Source organism: Achroia grisella, unplaced genomic scaffold (assembly GCF_030625045.1).
Source record: "Achroia grisella isolate CSIRO2021 unplaced genomic scaffold, CSIRO_AGI_Agris_v1 utg509, whole genome shotgun sequence".
Lineage (NCBI taxonomy): Eukaryota > Metazoa > Arthropoda > Insecta > Lepidoptera > Pyralidae > Achroia > Achroia grisella.
Window position 1 is genome coordinate 1,882,302 of NW_026712902.1, and position 21,101 is coordinate 1,903,402.

The following is a 21,101-nucleotide window of genomic DNA, read 5'->3' on the forward strand; positions in this document are numbered from 1 at the left end:
AAGAAACAAAATGTGATCCGGGGAAGATTGAATCAATGAAAAACGAATTAAATTTATTATTTATTAACATGTAATATTTTTTCCGTCTGGACAACAATATCTGGAAATAATTACATAAAAATGGAAGCAAGTGTAGTAACCATAAGTCAGGAAAATGCTGTCCGAAGTAGAAGATTCAACCATCAGATGACATCAACTTATTTACCGACAAAGTGGTCAATAAATGAACATATGTATAATACAAATAGCATATATATTTGACAAATGACAAGTTACAATTTTTTAATTCAAAATAAACGTAAATATTTCACGGAAAGACTTTTTTATACTACAACATTGGTAAACAAGCATGCCAATGGACGCCTGAAACACCAGAGGACACCTCTGATGCGTTTTACCGACCTTTAAGAAACCTTAATATACCCTTCTTGAAAAACCCCATGGCTGTAATCTCTCGAGAAAATAAAGTAAGTAAAGATAAGTGAATCGGCCAGAAGCCAATCAGTTAATCGCATGATTTTTTTATTTTTATATTTTTAAACCTAAGAGCCCACGCACACAGAGAGCGGTCAAAGTTCTGCGTTATAGTGACCGTTGACCACCCAAGATCTCCAATGCACAGAAGCAGCGTGCAAATTCTCGCGTTCTAGTTTCGTTTGGGTCTTTGCACATGCAACAAGTCACTAGAAAGTTCGTCATCCGATGAAGAATTATTGCTCTTGTGGAACTTAGCAGCTCAGCTCATATAATAAACTCCTTTCCCTAACCAATTCAATCAACTGTTCCGTGTTCCAAACTCAGACATCGCGGCGTTCCGGCGTTCCCTGTCTTGGCGGGAAAAGAACTCTTGGAACGCGAAATTCCGCTTTGACCGCCGCGGTCAGACTGCCCGATGTGTGTGCTGTTAGTATAGACTTCGTACATTCTAAAAAACGCCGAACGCGGAACTCGGATCTCGGAACTCCTGACCGCTCTCTATGTGCGTGGGCTGTAAGTGTCAGATAAGAATCAAGTAGTCCCCGGTAGACAAAATGTTGAGAACCACTGGAAATAAATAGATGTTGATTTCGGTGGTATTTGCAAATGTAATTGTGTTTGTTTGTTTACACGAACCCTCGCTGCGGAGAGATAAGAGATAACGCCGCGTATCTTTACAGCTTTTCTTAACAGTTCTCGGTTGGGAAATGAGATGACTGAATCAGAAGGCATGTATTTCTTTATAGTAACATTGTTATTATACTCTTATGAAAGAGTGATTCTGTTGACGGTGTCGGTAGTCTAGCGGTAGCATATCGCTTTACGTTCGATAGTCGCGGGTTCGATTCCACGCGCTGTGCAAATTTTTGTATTCGTAAGTATGTTTCTTTGTATTGATTTTGGGGTTTTCTATGTATAATATGGATGTATTTAAAAAAATATAAGAATTTATGTCAGCTGTACAAAAAATGCAGCTCAAAACAACAAAAGCTCTGCTTAGCTACTGCTTAGGTACTAGATGTAGAGTAGATGGCGTTGTGGGAATTGTGTATGGTATTTAATATTATGTAATAATAATAAAGTATTTACCATAAGGTTTGAAGATATCTAAGAACAAATTCTTACCTCAGATGATGTACACATGTTGTGTTAGATTTCTAAAGTCCTAGTCACGTCCGCAGCGCTTAGTACCTAAATAAAACAACATTCAAATTCAAAAATCATTTATTCATGTAGGACATTGTAGCCGTATATGAACGTCAAATTTTTACATTATAACTTTATTTTTTGTGTTGTGTGAAGTGTGTTGAAAAACTTCGTACGCTATACGTGCGTATTAACACACTCGGCTCTATTACGCCCTTGCTAGTGTGTTATAACTATCATAACGCACAGACCTACACTGTAATATACTATTAACGTGAAGATCTTCACGTATTTGCTTATCGTAGGACTAGATGGCGCTGTTTGAATTGATCTAAGATATATTATTATTATTATTACAATAAACAGAAAATCTAATTCAAATTCAAATTAAAAAATCATTTATTCATGTAGGACATCTTAGCTGCTTATGAACGTAAATTTTTTTATATTATAATCTTTTTATATTCAGTATATAGATCCAATTGAGAGGAACTGACAAGAAACTCAATTGAATTACTTTTTTTTTTAAAACCAGTTTATTTACAATGTACTTCTTTTTCGAAGTCGGCTAATAACCTTCCCTGACAATAGTGTAATTTACTTGATCCCACATACAGGCAAATGACTATAATTATCCAAATGTCAGCTGTTAAGCGAACGATAGTCATATTCGACCTAATAAACTCAGTAGAATAGTGCTTACCTTAAATTACTCTCCTAGGATTCGCTAAATGAAATCGAATCTTAAATCCATTCTGTAGTAACAATTATAGTTTCGCGTCCGCGTGTTATAGTGACCTTGATCAAATATAGAAGAAATATTTAATAATCTAACCCTTTTTGGGTTAGATTATTAAATATTTCGTTCGATTATTATATATTAGGGAAAGAAAAAAGATTCCTCGTTATAGCTTCAAAAATGACGATTTTTATACAAACTTTCATCACCTATTTTTTAATCCCTTAAGGGTTACAATTTTACAAACTTAGTCATATTTATGTATAGTATTTAACGAACAGCCTAAAAATAAGTTTCAAAATCCTAGTTTTAAAAATGACGATACTTCCATACCACCCTTCATCTCCCTTTTCAACCCCTTACAATCACAATCGTTTATTCGCGTTAAAAAGTATATGTACTTTCTCAGGGTCTAGACTATCTGTGTACCAAATTTCATTGAAATCGGTTCAGTAGTTTTGGCTTGAAAACGAGACAGACAGACAGACAGAGTTACTTTCGCATTTATAATATTAGTAAGGAATTTAAGTTATTTTACAATATTATATATAAATAAAATTGGAGTGTCTGTTTGTAAATAAATCAAGTACATCATAGCCAAAAGCTACCAGGATCACAGAAACAGAAGGAATATACAATGTATATTTATTTGAATAAATCTATACATATAAATAAAATGGAGTGTCTGTTTGTAATATTGAAATAACCGTTTTTTACTACATGCATATGAATGTAGATACGGTACATACACCGAAAAAATTTTTTTACAATTTTTGTCTGTCTGTCTGTTTGTTCCGGTTAATCTCTGAAATGGTTGGTCGGAATACAAACCACCTTCGAGTATCTCTGCACTCCCTAAGGTTGGTTGGTGGAGAATTCTATTAGCATTAAACCCGCCTACTGCATAAAATTCGATAATATTCAAATAAATAAATAATGCCCCAGGACAATTCACACAACGTCATGTAGCCCCGAGGTAAGCAGAGGTTGTGTTATGGGCGCTTTTTTTTGTAAAAAGATGCATAAAGTATTTACATAGGAAACACCCAGACGATACAAACAATCATACTCATGAATACAAATAATTGTACTGTGCGAGTAATAGAATCGAAGAATATTTACAAGATAAGTAATGTTAAAATGTCCGTCCCTCTTCCACGTTGCTACACCATGGTGCATATTATGTGTTTGAATCATTACATAGTGTAAAACAAAGTCGCTGTCGCTGTCTGTCCGTCTCTATATATCTTTAAATCTTTGAAACTACGCAACGGATTTAGAAGCGGTTTTTTAATAGATAAAGTGATTCAAGAAGAAGGTTTATATGTATAATACATGTACACCCGTGCGAAGCCTGGACGAGTAGTCAGTTATTATTATAAAGAAAGCAGGCGACTGAAATGGATCAGATAGTGAACAGGCGACTTTGTTAGTCTACCGAGGTAAACCTTTAAAGTAAATGAGTTACGATTCAAAATTAAAATGCGCTCGCCTTCGAAGCTTTAAGTCAACACTTCAAGTCGACCAACTCTTAATCATGATGCAGATGCCGAGGGCGATGTTGCCTCTTTTGCTATAAAATCAACCATTGCTATCTACTTTACTTCAACCAACTTTATTAAAACGATTTCTCAGAACCTCTGTGAGTATTATTGGGAATAATTTCTTATGGAAAATTAAATGACGTCTAACAATGGTTAGATAAAAATAATAAAAGAATAGATGGAAAGAGAGGAAGGGGAAGACCAAGACACAGCTATATTTAGTACATAAGTTAAGGAAAAAGTTGGAGTCATGTGGTATCAACAGCTAAAAAGATTGATAGATGATTGTGGAAGGTGGCGAGAGCTCCGCCGACAAGAGCACAGCTCTTAAATTATGAATGAAACAATAGTTAGTATTAGACGAAGTTCTCAGCATTCCATGAACCAATTAGCACTAATTCTGTTAAATACTCAAATTAGACGAAGTTCTCAGCATTCCATGGATTCACCGTGCGGATGCCGGGTCCAACGTGTGTAGACTCTGAGCAGTTCCCGGAACTTGTGACCCGGGTGAAGGTTGAAGCCCTCTTTGACGACGTACATACATTCGTGATTTGATACAAGAATATTTTCATACTTGTACGTATTTGCTCGAGATAGATAATATTTTAAGGAAGGTTTATAAATGTGGATGTGGACGGCCGAGATGGATGTACTGTGTGAAAGATGATATGGTAAGAAAGGGAGTAACTAACGAGATGACTGCGAACAGGAATGAATGGAAGAGAAAAACATATTTCGAAATGAATGATAATGTTCGAGATTTAGACGTACGAGAATTGGTAAAAATATATAATGAAAGAGGTTACAAAGCTTAATTGAGTTAACATACGAAGTTTTATAAAACTTTTCTTCGGACGAGACCAAGTATTTAAGGTCAGCAACCCTGCCTATGTTCCTGTGATACCCGGGTTCAATTCGTCACGTCGTTGATGATGATCGGGTACGGATATTCGGATCTGTGAAGAATTAAAAATTTGTTTTGATCATGTATAGCTAGTCTAGGCTACAATGTCCACTTACCATCAGGCGAGTTGTAAGTTTCCTTCCCATTCCCATATTTTTTATAGTTACATAAAAAAATATTGAATCTACACTACTTATTTATGATATAGTACAATATAATGCAAAGTGTTTATTTTCATCTATTTCTACGCTTTTTCAAACAACGGAAAAATCAACGGATTTCCTAAATATATTATTTTCTGTATTATATCGCTATTTTTTTTTCTGAATATATATATGCTACTTTAGTGACAAACAAGCATACGGCCCATCTGATGGTAAACGGTTACCGTAGCCTATGGACGCCTGAAACACCAGGGGTGTCACGTACCTTGCCGACTCATAAGAAACCTTACTATACGCTTCTTGATAAATACATGTATATAATTAAGGACCTACATCACGTTCATTGTACATTCAAGCGAAGTCGAGATGTATCGCTAGTATTAAGTAAACTTAAATCGGAATTGCTACTGACAGATAGACAGCTGCGGACGTGAACGCAATAATTTGTCATAGTCAGCAACTGTTTGTCTCATTCAATGGAGCTATACAATTCGTTTTAATTGTTCTGGAATATTCTACAATTTTTTTGGTAATATTTATTTATATATTCCTTATTCCATTTAAATATGTCATTAGAAATAATGTTAAGGAAGGAGGGTTTATTTATACATTACATTCCATAATGTATAAAACTGTTAACAGTAAGTTTATTTATATATTGTATTTATTGTACATCTATTTTATTTTATTTTATATATGCATATTTTGTCTATGTATCTCTTTAGTATTTATATGTATTTTGATACATTATCTATTTCTGTTTCTATAGTTGCTACACCTACCGTCTCTTTACTCAAAGCTACGATCTCCCAGGTTGCTTAAGCGATAAGGCGATTCTGTTTATCGTATCTATGAAGAGTTTTTTTTGCAAACATTTTTTATACGAAATTAAAGTTAGATTATTATTGATGTTACTAACAACGATTAAGTGTTGATTAAAAGATCAAAATCAGTTACAATTTTTAGTCAAACTTTTTCTCTTCATAATATTACCGTTGATTCTACAATTTCAGTATCAAAATATAATCTGTTTAGATTGTTTTCCGTTACTGGAATCCTAATAGTCTAGAACGAGGCGAGACTTAAAAAATCCCCCCCAATACTTATGGGGGATCAATGCAAATGTTATTGCAGATAAGCCAGCGTTCAGTCAGTCGTGACTCGTGAGGCTATTTACATAATAACGAGGTAGGTGGCATATTAAACACGGTAATGTAGCCATCATCTCCCCCCAGTTTCTGAGAGCCTGATAATTTCTAGTTGTAATTTGTTATCTTTGCAAAATCTTTGTTTTATAACATCAAGACATAATGGAGTCAGATTGTGTCTGTCTGTTTGTTAACGTTTTATGTATTTACTATCTACCCGCCTTACCTTTGTACGTCTGTATAGGTATCTATACTATTATTTATGTACGTAGTATGTATCTATAGGTTAACAATACGGTAATGTAGCCATCATCTCCCCCCAGTTTCTGAGAGCCTGATAATTTCTAGTTGTAATTTGTTATCTTTGCAAAATCTTTGTTTTATAACATCAAGACATAATGGAGTCAGATTGTGTCTGTCTGTTTGTGAACATTTTATGTATTTACTATCTACCCGCCTTACCTTTGTACGGCTGTATAGGTATATATACTATTATTTATGTACGTAGTATGTATCTATAGGTTAACAATACGGTAATGTAGCCATCATCTCCCCCCAGTTTCTGAGAGCCTGATAATTTCTAGTTGTAATTTGTTGTCTTTGCAAAATCTTTGTTTTATAACGGACGGTGGGGAAAAAATAAAATTATAATGTAAAAATTTGACGTTCATAAGCGGCTAAAATGTCCTACATGAATAAATGATTTTTGAATTTTGAATTTGAATTTTAACAAAAACATAATGGAGTCAGATTGTGTCTGTCTGTTTGTTAACGTTTTATGTATTTACTATCTACCCGCCTTGCCTTTGTACGGCTGTATAGGTATCTATATTCTATACATATAAATAAAATTGAAGTGTCTGTTTGTAATATTGAAATAACCGTTTTTTACTACACGCATATGACTAAATACGGTACATACACCAAAAACATTTTTTATAATTTTTGTCTGTCTGTCTGTTTGTTTACGTTACAGACTCAAACCATTTTTGTTTCTCAGGTTTTTATCTTAAATTGTCCCAACTGAGAATTGAATCCAGTACCACATTCATGCAAAACAATAGCCACAACATACGTCTTCATACATAAATAAAATAAATCAAACAACATTCAGATACATCATAGCTAAAAGCAACCAGGGTCGCAGAAACAGAGGGATATGTTTATATTTAGTTGAATAAATAATAAATAAAGTAAACTGTCTATATTATATATATATAGAATGTAATCTTTTAATTGTAATTCGTATTTAGATACAAGCTACAATATGAAGGAACCCATTGTATTTTAATTCAAAGTTCTCGGAGTTATCGTTTTCATCGTTTATATAAAAACGTGACTGTCACGAAGGGAAATTAATGTGACAAAGTAAGAGGAGTCACAGAATTATTCATATTCATAATACGCTTTTATAAAAATGTGATAAAAACAGATTGTATCTTATAATAAGCACCCAATTTCTATTTCACTTTTGCTTTTTTTTCTTTAGCTTTTAAAATATGTGAAAAGTGCGTTGTTTGTACAGTAGTGAGGCGACATAATATATTACGATATAAGTGCGTTATAATGCTTATAACACACAAGGCGCTATATCAGCGCGAGCCGTAAGCGAGGGCGTAATAGATCCAAGTGTGTTAAATACGTATGTCATACGACGTTTTTCAACACATTTGATTTTAAATAAACTCAACCATAAAACTGTGACGCATACTGTTGCTTTCCCGCAGTTTTATTTTTTTTAATCAGCGCGCTGCCTACTGGATGGCGTAAGGCGGCGGTCAGTTTGAAACTTGATAACGACACGACATATGCTGAGCGGAGACCTAGTTGGTACTCTAATTATTAATATAAAATGTAAATTAAATTTTAAAAATTATTTTCAGTGTACCAAATAAACAATTTTCTTTCTTTCTTTTATAAAAAAATATGATAGCATATAGTGTGGTTAAAAAATATAACTTTTATATTAAATAAAATAAAATTGTTATATATTTTTTAAAGAATCAACTGGATTATTATTTAAAAATGATATATAGATGTCGCACACAGCGCCGTCTAGTTTTAAACTAAATATAGCTTGTATTAAAAAAATATATATTTATACTATATATTTACAAAAAAAGGTAATTTACTTAAATACCTTTTTTGTTTTAATGTTTATCAGTTGTTTAATTGATAAACATACTTAAATACATTTTTTGTAAACATATATATGTTCAATATATATCTTAATAATATTATAAACGCGAAAATTAGAGAGTATGGATGTCTGTTACTCTTACGCAGAAACTACTGATCGGATTTTCTCGAAACTTTACAGTGATATAGCTTATACATCAGAATAACACATAGTCTATAAATTTCAGGCGGATTAAAACCGTGGGACCAGTTTGTATCATATAAAACTAAGGGATATTCCATAAAAATATCATCCCTGACTACCTCCTCCTTTTGCCAGTCGGTTCAAAGTATTTTCAATATCGACAGCTTTACTTTGAAGTGCTCCATATAACAGGATAGCATGAATAGTGCGAAATTAAACGACTACTTCAATGGCGACATCCAATCTTGTGTGCGGGAAAGCAACAGAATTGTTCGAGGTTTTATACTGGTACTGGGAGTAACGTGTTGAATTGTATGATAAAAATGGTCGACTGAATTAAATTTAAAGTCTTAATTTTACATTATAACTATTATAGTTAACTTGGATCTATATACTGAACTGGACGGTAGGGAAAAAAATATAAATAAAAAATATTACGTTCATAAGCGGCTAAAATGTCCTACATCAATACATTATTTTTGTTCTGTTTCACCTGTGTTAAATTTCTGTACATAAATTTCTATAAAAATATAGCCTATGTGTCATTCTGATGAATAAGATATATTACTGTAAAGTTTTATCAAAATCCGTTTAGTAGTTTTTGTGTGAAAGAGTAACAAACATCTATACTTACAAACTTTCGCGTTTATAATATTATTAAATTTAAAATTTAAAATTGAATATCCGATTTGCTCAGCTGTTTGGTATTGACATGATAACAAAAAGACAGACAGAGTTTGTTTTTTTTTATGATAATGGCTAACAGTTGCGCTAACTGCGCTAACGGTTTACGCTGGCGGGACACCAGTGGAGGATGATAAGATGACCATGAGGTCAGGTCAGTTAGCCCATCGTGACAAATTCACCAAGAATTTATCAGAATGGTTTACAGGGGGAACCGCGTGGAGGTCAACCTGACATGGTATATTGCTAGCAATAAGATCATCAATCCACATTACTAACAATACCCTTTCCCACCGACAAAGTTTGTTATAATATTAGTATTTATATATAATAGTATTTAGTTTTTAATAATTACCCAGGACAATTCACACAGCGCCATCTAGTCCCAAGGTAAACAGAGTTTGCGTTATAGATGACTGATAGAAATACTGAAATATTTGTGTTATATAAATACATGCATAATATACATAGAACAAACTATCATACACATGAATACAAATGTTTGTGCCGTACGAGGAATCTAAACCGCTGGACCACCAAGGCCATCAGGATCAGGATCATAAAGACAATAAATCTAAAATATATAATTATTGCTATAACTACAGTTGCGTACTTTCAGTACAATCGCTGGTTATTATTTATTTACTTTGCAACTGTCCTATTTGTTTGTATATTGTATGCATACTCCAACAGATGGCACTTTGTCACATTTAGACATTTATAGAAAACGGTAATATTGCCGCCTAGTGTCAGCTGTATATCTTAACGAAATTAAACTTGGTGCGTACATTGGTTTGTTCCACTTAGTACTATATAAATATATTTTTACTACCTACGACTGGAACTGAAGTAATGCTTAATTTGCGTCTAATAAATTGGCTACAGACTGCATATTGTTATCTGATTGATGTCCGTGTGTATTTACTTTGCATTTTTTATTTATATTACTGTACCTTATGCGTATAACTCAAAGCAAATAAGTGTTATCTAACACATCTATCTTACTTTGGGAATAGTTGAAAAAACCCAAAATAAAAATCAAAATATCTTTATTCATGTAGGTCTAGTACAGACTGTCATGATATGTCAAATCTACCGTCAGTTTAGAGAGCTTTCGACAGAGACGAATTGACAACAAGCTCAACTCGTATTTTTTTTTTTCAAATAAATGTTGTACATGTTTACAATAATGCATATTAAATAATATGATATATATTGATCATAAACTAAAAGCTATGGTCTAATACCATTTGCTTTTGACAAAATTGTTATAGCATATATTTCTAGTCATTCTACTCTCCAAATTTGGATTTAAAAAAGAATCTGTATCATTGTTAACATGTAAAACCATATTTGAAAATAATACGAACTGAGTTTCTTGTCAGTTCTTCTCATCTCGAAATCATTCCGAACTGACGGTAGATTTGACATATCATAAGTCTGTAATAGACCTACATGAATAAAGATATTTTGATTTGATTTGCTTTTTGCCTGTATAATATATTTTATTTTATTACTTTCATAAATATCAAACAAAACATTGACAAAGCAACTTTTAATAGCTAAAACTGTCCACTAATGCTTTAAACTTGACACTACTTCCGACAGAGTTAAAAATAGATTTGATTGTAAAATTTTAACTCAACTCTCCATTGTAGTAATATTACAAAACCCCGTTTGGGATTCCGACCCTCCAACCTATTTATCTCTACATCAAAGTTAATAAACACCAGTGTAATGAAATAAATAATTCCGTTCAACATTCGTAACCAATTTCGGAAGCCGAGCAGCCTTGAAATGATTTTATTGAACTGTTCATTGAACAATTTCAAAATGCAATTTTTAATGCCCAATTTACACTCAGCCCGAGTGGGCAGGGAAGTGAGTACGGAAGTGAGCGCGAGAGTGGAAACACTTCCCATGCCATTGGCGCTGCCACTCGCGCTGCCTGGCGCTCCCTCGATTGTCGGTTTTTCGTGCGCGAGTCAATGGACTGACAGTGCGAGTGGTAGCATGTTTTTACATTCAGCCCTCTCGCTCAGTTGTCGCCCGGCAATATTTCCGGCAGCGCGAGTGGCAGGGGAAGCGGCTGAATGTAAACGTAGCATAAGGGTTAAACGTGGATGGCTTTGTCATTAGTGATGATCAGAGTAGGTAGAGTTATTTTATGTACTTGCCATATGATAGAATAATATGGTAAGACACAAAAACAGGTGCGTCAGTCTAGTCACACCCGTGAGATTACCTGTAGGTGTGAGCAAGAGAGCATATGCAACGATATCAACAAAGCGGCAACCTCCTCCGATCGAAACCGTCGTGATAAATTCCCGGTGAATTTGTCACGTTGGGCTAACTGATCTGACTTCATGTTCATCTTATCATCCTCCACTGGTGCTCCGCCAGCGTAAACCGTTAGCGCAGGCGGACGCTCCATTCCATTATCATCCATAAAAAAAAACACCCAGATTGATACAATCACACTCATGAATATAAATGTTTGTACTTTGCGAGGAATCGAACCCGCGACCATCGGAAGTAAAGTAAAGTACGTGTTAAACTGCAAGACCACCAAGTCCATCATCTATTAAAGCGCATTATTCTTCCGGAATATCTCATTATTTTTTTATGTAGTTGATAGGATGGGATATGTCCTGAGAGATATACTCTCATTATCATATGATAATGAGGTTATATCAGCTAGTCGGCGATAGTAATATCCACAAGAAATTATCTTACGATAATAAATCTTCATTTTTACTTACATTATTTTGTATAATACCTTAGACCCAGCATTTGGGCTACATGTGCGATTTCTTAATCTAATATTAGCTAACATATAAATGTTGTCATTATCGAATAATCGATATCGATGAGGGTATGTCTTACTTTGGACGTATCTTAGACTATGATATAACAAAGAAAGTGACGGTCCATCTGCCAATTAATATATTATATTAACAGCACCGTATACTTCGTTTTGTCATAAGATGACTACTATAGGTACTTTCATCTCCCTTCTCTATTCATCTCTGGAATAATATGCATTCCAGAGATTCCATCCATGGCATGCATTCCATTCCAACTACGGTGTGATAATTTCACTGCTATATCTCCCTTTTAGCTTCTTGCTATTCTTCCTTCACATAGGTATGAATAGCCATATCTTCTTACTATTATTTTTTCACACAGGTATGAACAGCTATTACCATAATAAGGTAAGAATATGGTATCAAAACGCAGATGGAATTGTACAACGTTCTTATCTGATAATTATTACTTTGTACAAAGGTACTAGGTGTACTAGAAATTCATAAAACCTATGTAGTATTTTTCATCAAAAGAGGCTTTGTATTATCGTTGTAGCTTCACCACTATATAGAGAATACATTTAAAAGTTTCCAGAGAACTACGATGTGATAATTTCACTGCAATATCTCCCTTTTATCTTCTTACTATTCTCTTTTCACACAGGTACGAATAGCTGTTACCAGAATTAGATGAGAATATGATACCAACATTCAAATGAAATTGTACAAACTTTCTGTATGGAAAAATTACTACTTTGTGCCAGGACTGTATCGGTCTCATGTATCTGTTTTGACAATATTTCATTCATTTTCGTTCTTCAATCTTCTCCATGTAAAGAGGGAGAACTAGGCATACAGTATTCTATAAAGACTTCCGTATCATGTACTAGGAATTCATCAAACCAATGTAGTGTTTTTCATTAAAAGAGTATTTGTATTATCATTGTTGCTTTATCACTACATAGAGAACACATATTAGAGTTTCCAGAAAACTAGGATGTGATAATTTCACTGCCATATGGCATACAATATTTTATAAAGTTTTCTGTAACTTCAGTCTTCTATATCTGTTTTCACAATATTTCATATATTATGGTTATTTAATCTTCTCCATGTAACAGGGGAAGAAGTAAGCATGCGATATTATATAAAGATTTCCGCATAATTTTCTAGGAATTCATAAAACCAAAGAATTCAATCGTCTCCATTTAAAACGGGGAAGAAGTAAGCATGCGAAATTGTATAAAGATTCTTCCGCATCACGTACTAGGAATTCATAAAACCAAAGAATTTAATCTTCTCCATTTAAAACGGGGAAGAAGTAGACTGCAATATTGTATAAAGATTTCCGTATCGTGTACTAGGAATTCATCTAACCAATGTAGTGTTTTTCATTAAACGAGTGTTTGTATTATCCTTGTTGCTTCATCATTACATAGAGAACACATATATGAGTATAATCAAAAGCAAATCGAATCCGCCATCTCATTACCTTTCTACCACTATTCTAGGAAGGCAGTCTAATCCATTTTAAATTACAAAGTAGCAATAACAAACAAAACTTGGATGAATGGGCACCATCAACATTCAAAAGTAGAGATTAAACCGAGGCCTTACAGTGTAAATTAAATGTTTATTCTGTAAACAAGGTAAACCGCACCGTTTCTAATTGTTTATCCCCGAAATAGGTATAAAATAAACAACATCACGAAGTCAATTACTGTCTTTTGTTAGACGCGAGCATATATTACAGAAGCTTCGCGATAAATATACTGATACAAGGCATTACGGAATATACCGAGCCGAAATCCTGCGCCAGTACCTATTCATTATTTAAGAATCTTGTAATTTCCTTTCACAAAAATAATTTAAATTAAATATTTTCTAGGGACTACAGATATTATAACCAAGATCGTACCTAGATTAGAGGTTGTTAAACACAGTGCTTGTTATCAGTCTGTAAAACTATTTAATACATTGTCTAGTGATTTAAAAGATGCTATTTATAAAACCAATTTCAAAATTAAACTTAATAAATATTTATTAAAAATTGCTTTTACTCTGTTGACGAATTTTTTGATGAATGACCGTTACTGTAATATTCGGAATTTATTATTGGTATTACTATTGTTGAATTTATTGTTATTGGTATTATTATAGTTTTGACATTGTTATTTTAGATTTAGATTTTTTAATTTTGTACTATGAACTTCAACACAATAATTAAATCAAAAAATAACCACCCGCCAGAAACTGAAATACCATCCTGATCATCTGGATGAATGGCGGTCTTCCACAGTGCGGTTTTCTAGAAACTTTTTGCCTCGCACAACCACATTATGGAATCACCTTCCAGCAATGGTATTTCCGAACCGATACGATATTGAAACCTTCAAGAAAAGAGCTTATTCCTTTTTAAAAGGCCGACAACGTACTTGCAATTCCCCTGGTGTTGCGGGTGCTCATGGGCGGCGGTAATCACTTACCATCAGGTGAGCCGCATGCCCGTTTGTCCCCTGTGTTATAAAAAAAAAAAAAAAAAATTGTTATGAATAAATGAATAAAATAAAATAATACCATTAGATGGGATACGTGATTGCTACCATCATAGTGTAAAAAAACTTCTTCAAAAAAGTGATAGACTTTGATAAAGTATGCTACAACAGATGTAGACAGCAAAAAGTCGCCTGCATCATCATCTCTTTCTTGTTCTAGACTTTATACAAAGTTGTCTATCTAATCTAGAAGTACCCGCCTCTGTCTGACCTATATACTTCAATTAGCCTCAAAGCTAAGTGGGTCTAAATTTTGATATTTATTTAGGCAAGTGAAAATACAAGAAATACAACATAAATTCCTACCATTGAATTTAAAATAGTTGCATTTCCCGGCTACTAGAAATATTCCATATTCCGAGTGTAACAAGTCAAGTGAGTCAAGTGAAATCTATCACTCGATTATACACAGAGTGTTGTGATAGTAGCCAGAGATTAAGTTAGTATTATATCCTGATTACTAAAAAAAGAGTCTACATACTGGGTGTCAAGTGAAATCTGCCACTCGCTTATATACAGAGTGTTGTGAGAGTAACCGGAGATTAAGTTAGTTTTATATATCGATACTAAAAAAATAGAAATGGAGTCTGCATTCTGAGTATCAAGTGAAACCTACCACTAGCTTATATACAGAGTGTTGTGAGAGTAACCGGAGATTAAGTTAGTTTTATATCTCGATACTAAAAAAATAGAAATGGAGTCTGCATTCTGAGTATCAAGTGAAACACACCACTAGCTTATATACAGAGTGTTGTGAGAGTAATCGGAGATTAAGTTAGTTTTATATCTCAATACTAAAAAAATAGAAATGGAGTCTGCATTCTGAGTATCAAGTGAAACCTACCACTAGCTTATATACAGAGTGTTGTGAGAGTAATCGGAGATTAAGTTAGTTTTATATCTCGATACTAAAAAATAGAAATGGAGTCTACATACTGAGTTTCAAGTGAAACACACCACTAGCTTATATACAGAGTGTTGTGAGAGTAATCGGAGATTAAGTTAGTTTTATATCTCGATACTAAAAAAATAGAAATGGAGTCTACATACTGAGTTTCAAGTGAAACCTACCACTCGCTTATATACAGGGTGTTGTGAGAGTAACCGGAGATTAAGTTAGTTTTATATCTCGATACTAAAAAAATAGAAATGGAGTCTACTTACTAAGTTTTAAGTGAAACACACCACTAGCTTATATACAGAGTGTTGTGAGAGTAACCGGAGATTAAGTTAGTTTTATATCTCAATACTAAAAAAATAGAAATGGAGTCTACTTACTGAGTTTCAAGTGAAACACACCACTCGCTTATATACAGGGTGTTGTGCGAGTAGCCGGAGATCAAGTTGCAACCGCGTGGCCGGAAATGAAGCCAGTGAGACGATGCCGAATATAATCCTATTATAGTACACGTCTATAACAGTAGAGTATTGCGGCATTAGCTCTCGTACACGTCAGGAATTCTAATGAGTTGATTCCACCATTTGCTAATGATATGCACAGCCGGCTGAAAGACTTGCTCGATAGGTTTCTCGGAACATAATTATGATATCTCGAATTTGATTTATCATTGGTTGAACATAGGAAAAGAAACCTTACATTACTTTTCTCATTTATAATTAAGAAAGTTATCATAATTAATCATTGTTAATAAAGTTGATTAATTTGATGACACATTATAATCAGATCATAATCATATGATGTCAAACAAAATAATTAACATAATTACAATTATACTAAAAATTCATAATTGACAAATAAAATGGTCCAGTCTCGATTAAATTAATCATTATTTAGATTAATAATATGTATAATTAATTAATTAAATTCAAAATATCTTTATTCATGTAGGTCTGGTACACACTCTTATGATATGTCAAATCTACCGTCAGTTCGGAATGATATCGAGACGAGAAAAACTGACAAGAAACTCAGCTCGTATCTTTTCAAATAAATGTTGTACATGTTTACAATAATGATTAATGAAGTTATTCTTTATGTTCTTAACAAATATTAGTTTAATTTACTAGTCATTTTTTTATTCTTACATATTAATACGTAATTTATTTGTTTATTAAAACTTAATGCACAAATAAAACAATTAATTTGCCTGTAATTTTATCAATATAATCTACAATTAAAAACGCGACAATTTCAATTAACATGATTTATATTATTAGCACTCACGTTACAAATTATAATTATATAATGTTTAATAAATTTAATAATAAGTACTTTTGTATAGTCATATTTTTTTATTCTTCCACTCATACAGAAGTTAGAAATGATTCATCACAAGAAGAATGATCATAACCCCTGCTCATGTGATAGATCTGCGTTGTGGTTGGTACGCCTCCTTTTACATATATGCTGAGCGAAATGTAGACATGTCAAGTTTTGCTTTAACCATTTGATGGCCTTGATGATCTAGTGGTTTAGCACACTGCTTTACTTCCATTGCTCACGGTTTCGATTCATCTCACGATACAAACATTTGTATTCATGAGTATGATTGTCTGTAGCTTGAGACTAGATTGTGTTATGTGAATTATCCAGGAATGTTATTATTTGACAATCTCTGAGTTATTACCTTATTTGGGATAACATGCGTAATGGTAAGCAGTTAAGGCGTGACAGCGTGAACAAACATACTCACTTTAGCGTTTAATTTTAGGATTTTGAAGTGAAAACGTGTTTATTGTCCAAATAAAATGTATTTCTATTGAAATGTTCGAGTTACAAATTACAAATGTCCGCGCTAGCAGGCAAGGGTTTGCTCCGAGTGACAGCCGCCGACGTGACGTGGACAGATGACGTGACACGGCCGCGGTCCGCGACGTGTTATCAATCACGCTGTGAATTAAGGATGTGCCTCGAGGTAGATTGAAACATTGATTGGATTGTTCCCTTGTAAATGGAATTCAAATATATCTATTTGTATTAAACTAGCTACTTTTTCTTTTATTACGCCTTTGCTTTCGATAGACTGAAGTCCTTGTTCTTTTTCGCGTCATCAAATTCTTTTCGTTTCTTCTTTTCCTCACTTGCTCCACGTAAAGTATTGTGTTATATGTACATATGTGTAGAAGTGGAGGTTCTCTCCTTTTTTCCTTATTCACTGTTACACTAGCTACTTTTTCTTATATAATTACACCTTTGCTTTCTATAGACTTAAGTCCATGCTCTTTTTCTGTTTTATTTTAAATTCTTTTTGTTTCTTCTTTTCCTCACTTGTTCCACGTAAAGTATTGTGTTATATGTACATATGTGTAGAAGTGGAGGTTCTCTCCTTTTTCCTTATTCACACACTGTCTGTTACACTAGCTACTTTTTCTTATATAATTACACCTTTGCTTTCTATAGATCATGTTCAACAAGTCCATGCTCTTTTTGTGTTTTATTTTAAATTCTTTTTGTTTCTTCTTTTCCTCACTTCCTCCACGAAAAGTATTGTATTAAGCGTGTATAGTAGAAGTACTGTAGGTTCTTTCCTTTTCCTTATTCACTATTAATGGTGTGTGTTCTGAGGCTTTGGCACACTCCAATCTGTTCTCCACTGCAGCTGTTTCGACACTAACCCTCATAGCGTCAATACTTATGATTCTCGCGCTATTTTTCCTTCTTTTGCAGCTGTGGTCCATACCTTCAGCACCATCATAAGATTTTTCAATATTTATGTTCTGCGTTATATAGATATGTTATTGGAATGAATCATTCTACATTCTACTCCTGCTATTTGTGTGTTGGCGAGCTCCTTAAATCTTTTCATTCTCATGGTGGTCCTGGTGGCCACACTAGCTACTTCCCGTACTGCTATCAATTTAGTTACTAATACTATAGCTTTAATATGTATGGAATTTAAAAAAAAAACGTTTTTGAAAAAAGAACTTGCATTTTCCATTAATGTGGGAAACGGTTTAACTGTATCATTATCAGTAGGTATATAACTGTCCCTTGTCCTCCCATCTGGTGGATAGTAGAAATACGTTTAGTATGGGATGCCACGTGTATACATTAACACCAAGTTATGTGTCTAGATCGTCTTCTCATCCTGGTGCGGCAGCAATGTAGGCGACAAGAAGAGAAAAAGAAGGCGAAAAGACTCGAATCTGGTTTTTGCTATTTAGCTTGGAGATGTTGGGACATGGAGCACGGAAGCCAAATTGCTTTTAGTTTTTATTTCAGCGCGGCTTATAGAGGTTACTTGTGACACGAGAGCTGGTAGCTTCTTAGCCGAAAAGTTAAGTATGACCATTCAAAGAGGCAACGCTGCTAGTATCTTAGGCACACTGTTTGTAATTTCAAATTAAGCTAAAATTACTTAAATTATTGGCTAAATACGTATATATAACCTATACGATACTTATACCATATAAATGAATTAAAAAAATTGTCTGTCTAACTATCTTCTTGTTTATCTCGCTAGCATGTAGCTAATATTATGAAGAGTAACTAAGGCTAAAAGCCTTATTTAGACATTTTCTTTATTTTAACAATGAAAGTCACTACTACTTCATCCGATAGCTGATGATAAAAAAAGTCATGACATTATAGTTGTTGCTTGCACTTGCAACAGCAATTCAGGAGAAATAAAATTACATACATTTCATCGTTCAATCGACACATCTTACAAAGCAAGCCTCAATTCATTATTTTCATAACTCAAATGATTTTCCAAAAGGAACGTGTATAAAATATATGGTAAAGTAATCGTAGAATAAATAAAATATACGCCTAACTCGTTCAAAGCGGTCTCTTAGCGAAAAAATATACAATTCATTTCTGTTTTTGACAACGGATAAATGAAAATCGTTGTTAGATGGAGCCATGGTGGAGTGACTGAATAACACGTGCCTTATGCAGGAAATCCACTAAGCTAAGGGAAATTTTTATTTTTTTATTTTTACGTAATTGAAATGTCAAGCAAACTGACGGACTGGCTGAAGGTATGTGGTAACTATCAACTATAGGGAGAATGGGGTCCCTTAAAAAAACATTTATACACAATAGGTGCTATAGTTCAATTCCCTCTGTCGGGACTGCTTTAAAGCCGAAGAAACGGTTATTCACGTGATCCTGGCGTAGCAATGGCCACACAACGAATACAAATCCTCGGAACTTTGATGTCGCTCCGTGAAGTCTGCGAAGACATGAGGAGACTTCTGCGCTTTTGGGAGGAGTGTGGCTGGCTACGTTAGTAGTCTAGCTCTACACATACAACGGCCCTAATGAGAGGAAAAGAGAGTCCAATTTACATTACAAGGGGTACTGGGATTGTTAGTAATAGATAATGAACCCATTGCTAGCAATGTACCACGTCAGGTTGACCTCCACGTGTTTCACTCTGGAAATCAACGTGATAAGTTCCTGATAATTTGTCACGACAGGCTAACCTGACTCTATGCTGTAAACAGTTAGCGTAAGCTGGTAAACCATGTCATTATCATCCATTAAAAAAATGTACTGATTCTTTATTATTGACAATTACGGTCCTATTTTATGTTAATTTATTTTTCTACTATAGAAACTAATACCTACCCTAAAACGAATCGCTCACGGCAAGTAATAATAATAATCTCAGGACAATTGACACAGTGCCATCTAGACCCAAGTTAAGCTAGCTAAAGCTTGTGGTATGGGTACTAGATAACTGATACATATACATAGATATTTTTTTTTAAAACATACATATTATTCATAGAAAACACCCAGACCGATACAAAAGATCATATTCATGAATACAAATGCTTGTGCCGTGCGAGGAATCGAACCCGCGATCATCGGTCGTAAAGCGGTGTGCTAGACCGCTAGATCACCGGGGTCGAGTAAATAAATTCGAATAAAAAATCAAATACATTTCTAAGTTAATTGATGAAGTAAATAACCAGACACAGAAGGTACTCGATTTTAAGTCGCTTACATTACATTACTCATTAGAGTAGACGTATGTTTGCAGAGTTCATCCCACCAAAAGTATATGATGACCATTTTAGTGTAATTCACATAGTGTGACAAGAGGCACGTACTATTGTGGATCTAGGGTTTTAAAATAAAATGTATTTAACATTTAGTGCAAATAGATGTATCACAGACCAGTGGGAGACTTTGAAAGAAGTCGTCTCTGTGGGAACTTATACCTTACTTTGTGCTTTGTGAACTATGCTCCGGTGTGAAACGAACATAGCGCTTTATCCGTAGCAATTATTCTGCCGAATTACCTAAACTAGTGTTCAACTATACATTACAATGGTATAGAATACAAAAGAGTAATTTATTAATATACGCAAAAATATAAACAATTTTTTATTCTACCACTCATTCCAAACTCAACAAGAACGAGCAACCAGAAACCTATGTTGGTGTTTTTAAATAAACTAGTGGTCGAAATTCGACTCAGGAAGACTATAATAATAATAATAATAATCTCAGGACAATTCACACAGCGCCATCTAGACCCAAGTTAAGCTAGCTAGAGCTTGTGTTATGGGTACTAGATAACTGATACATATACATAGATATTTTTTTTAAATACATACATATTATACATAGAAAATACCCAGACCGTTACAAACAATCATACTCATGAATACAAATGTTTGTGCCGTGCGA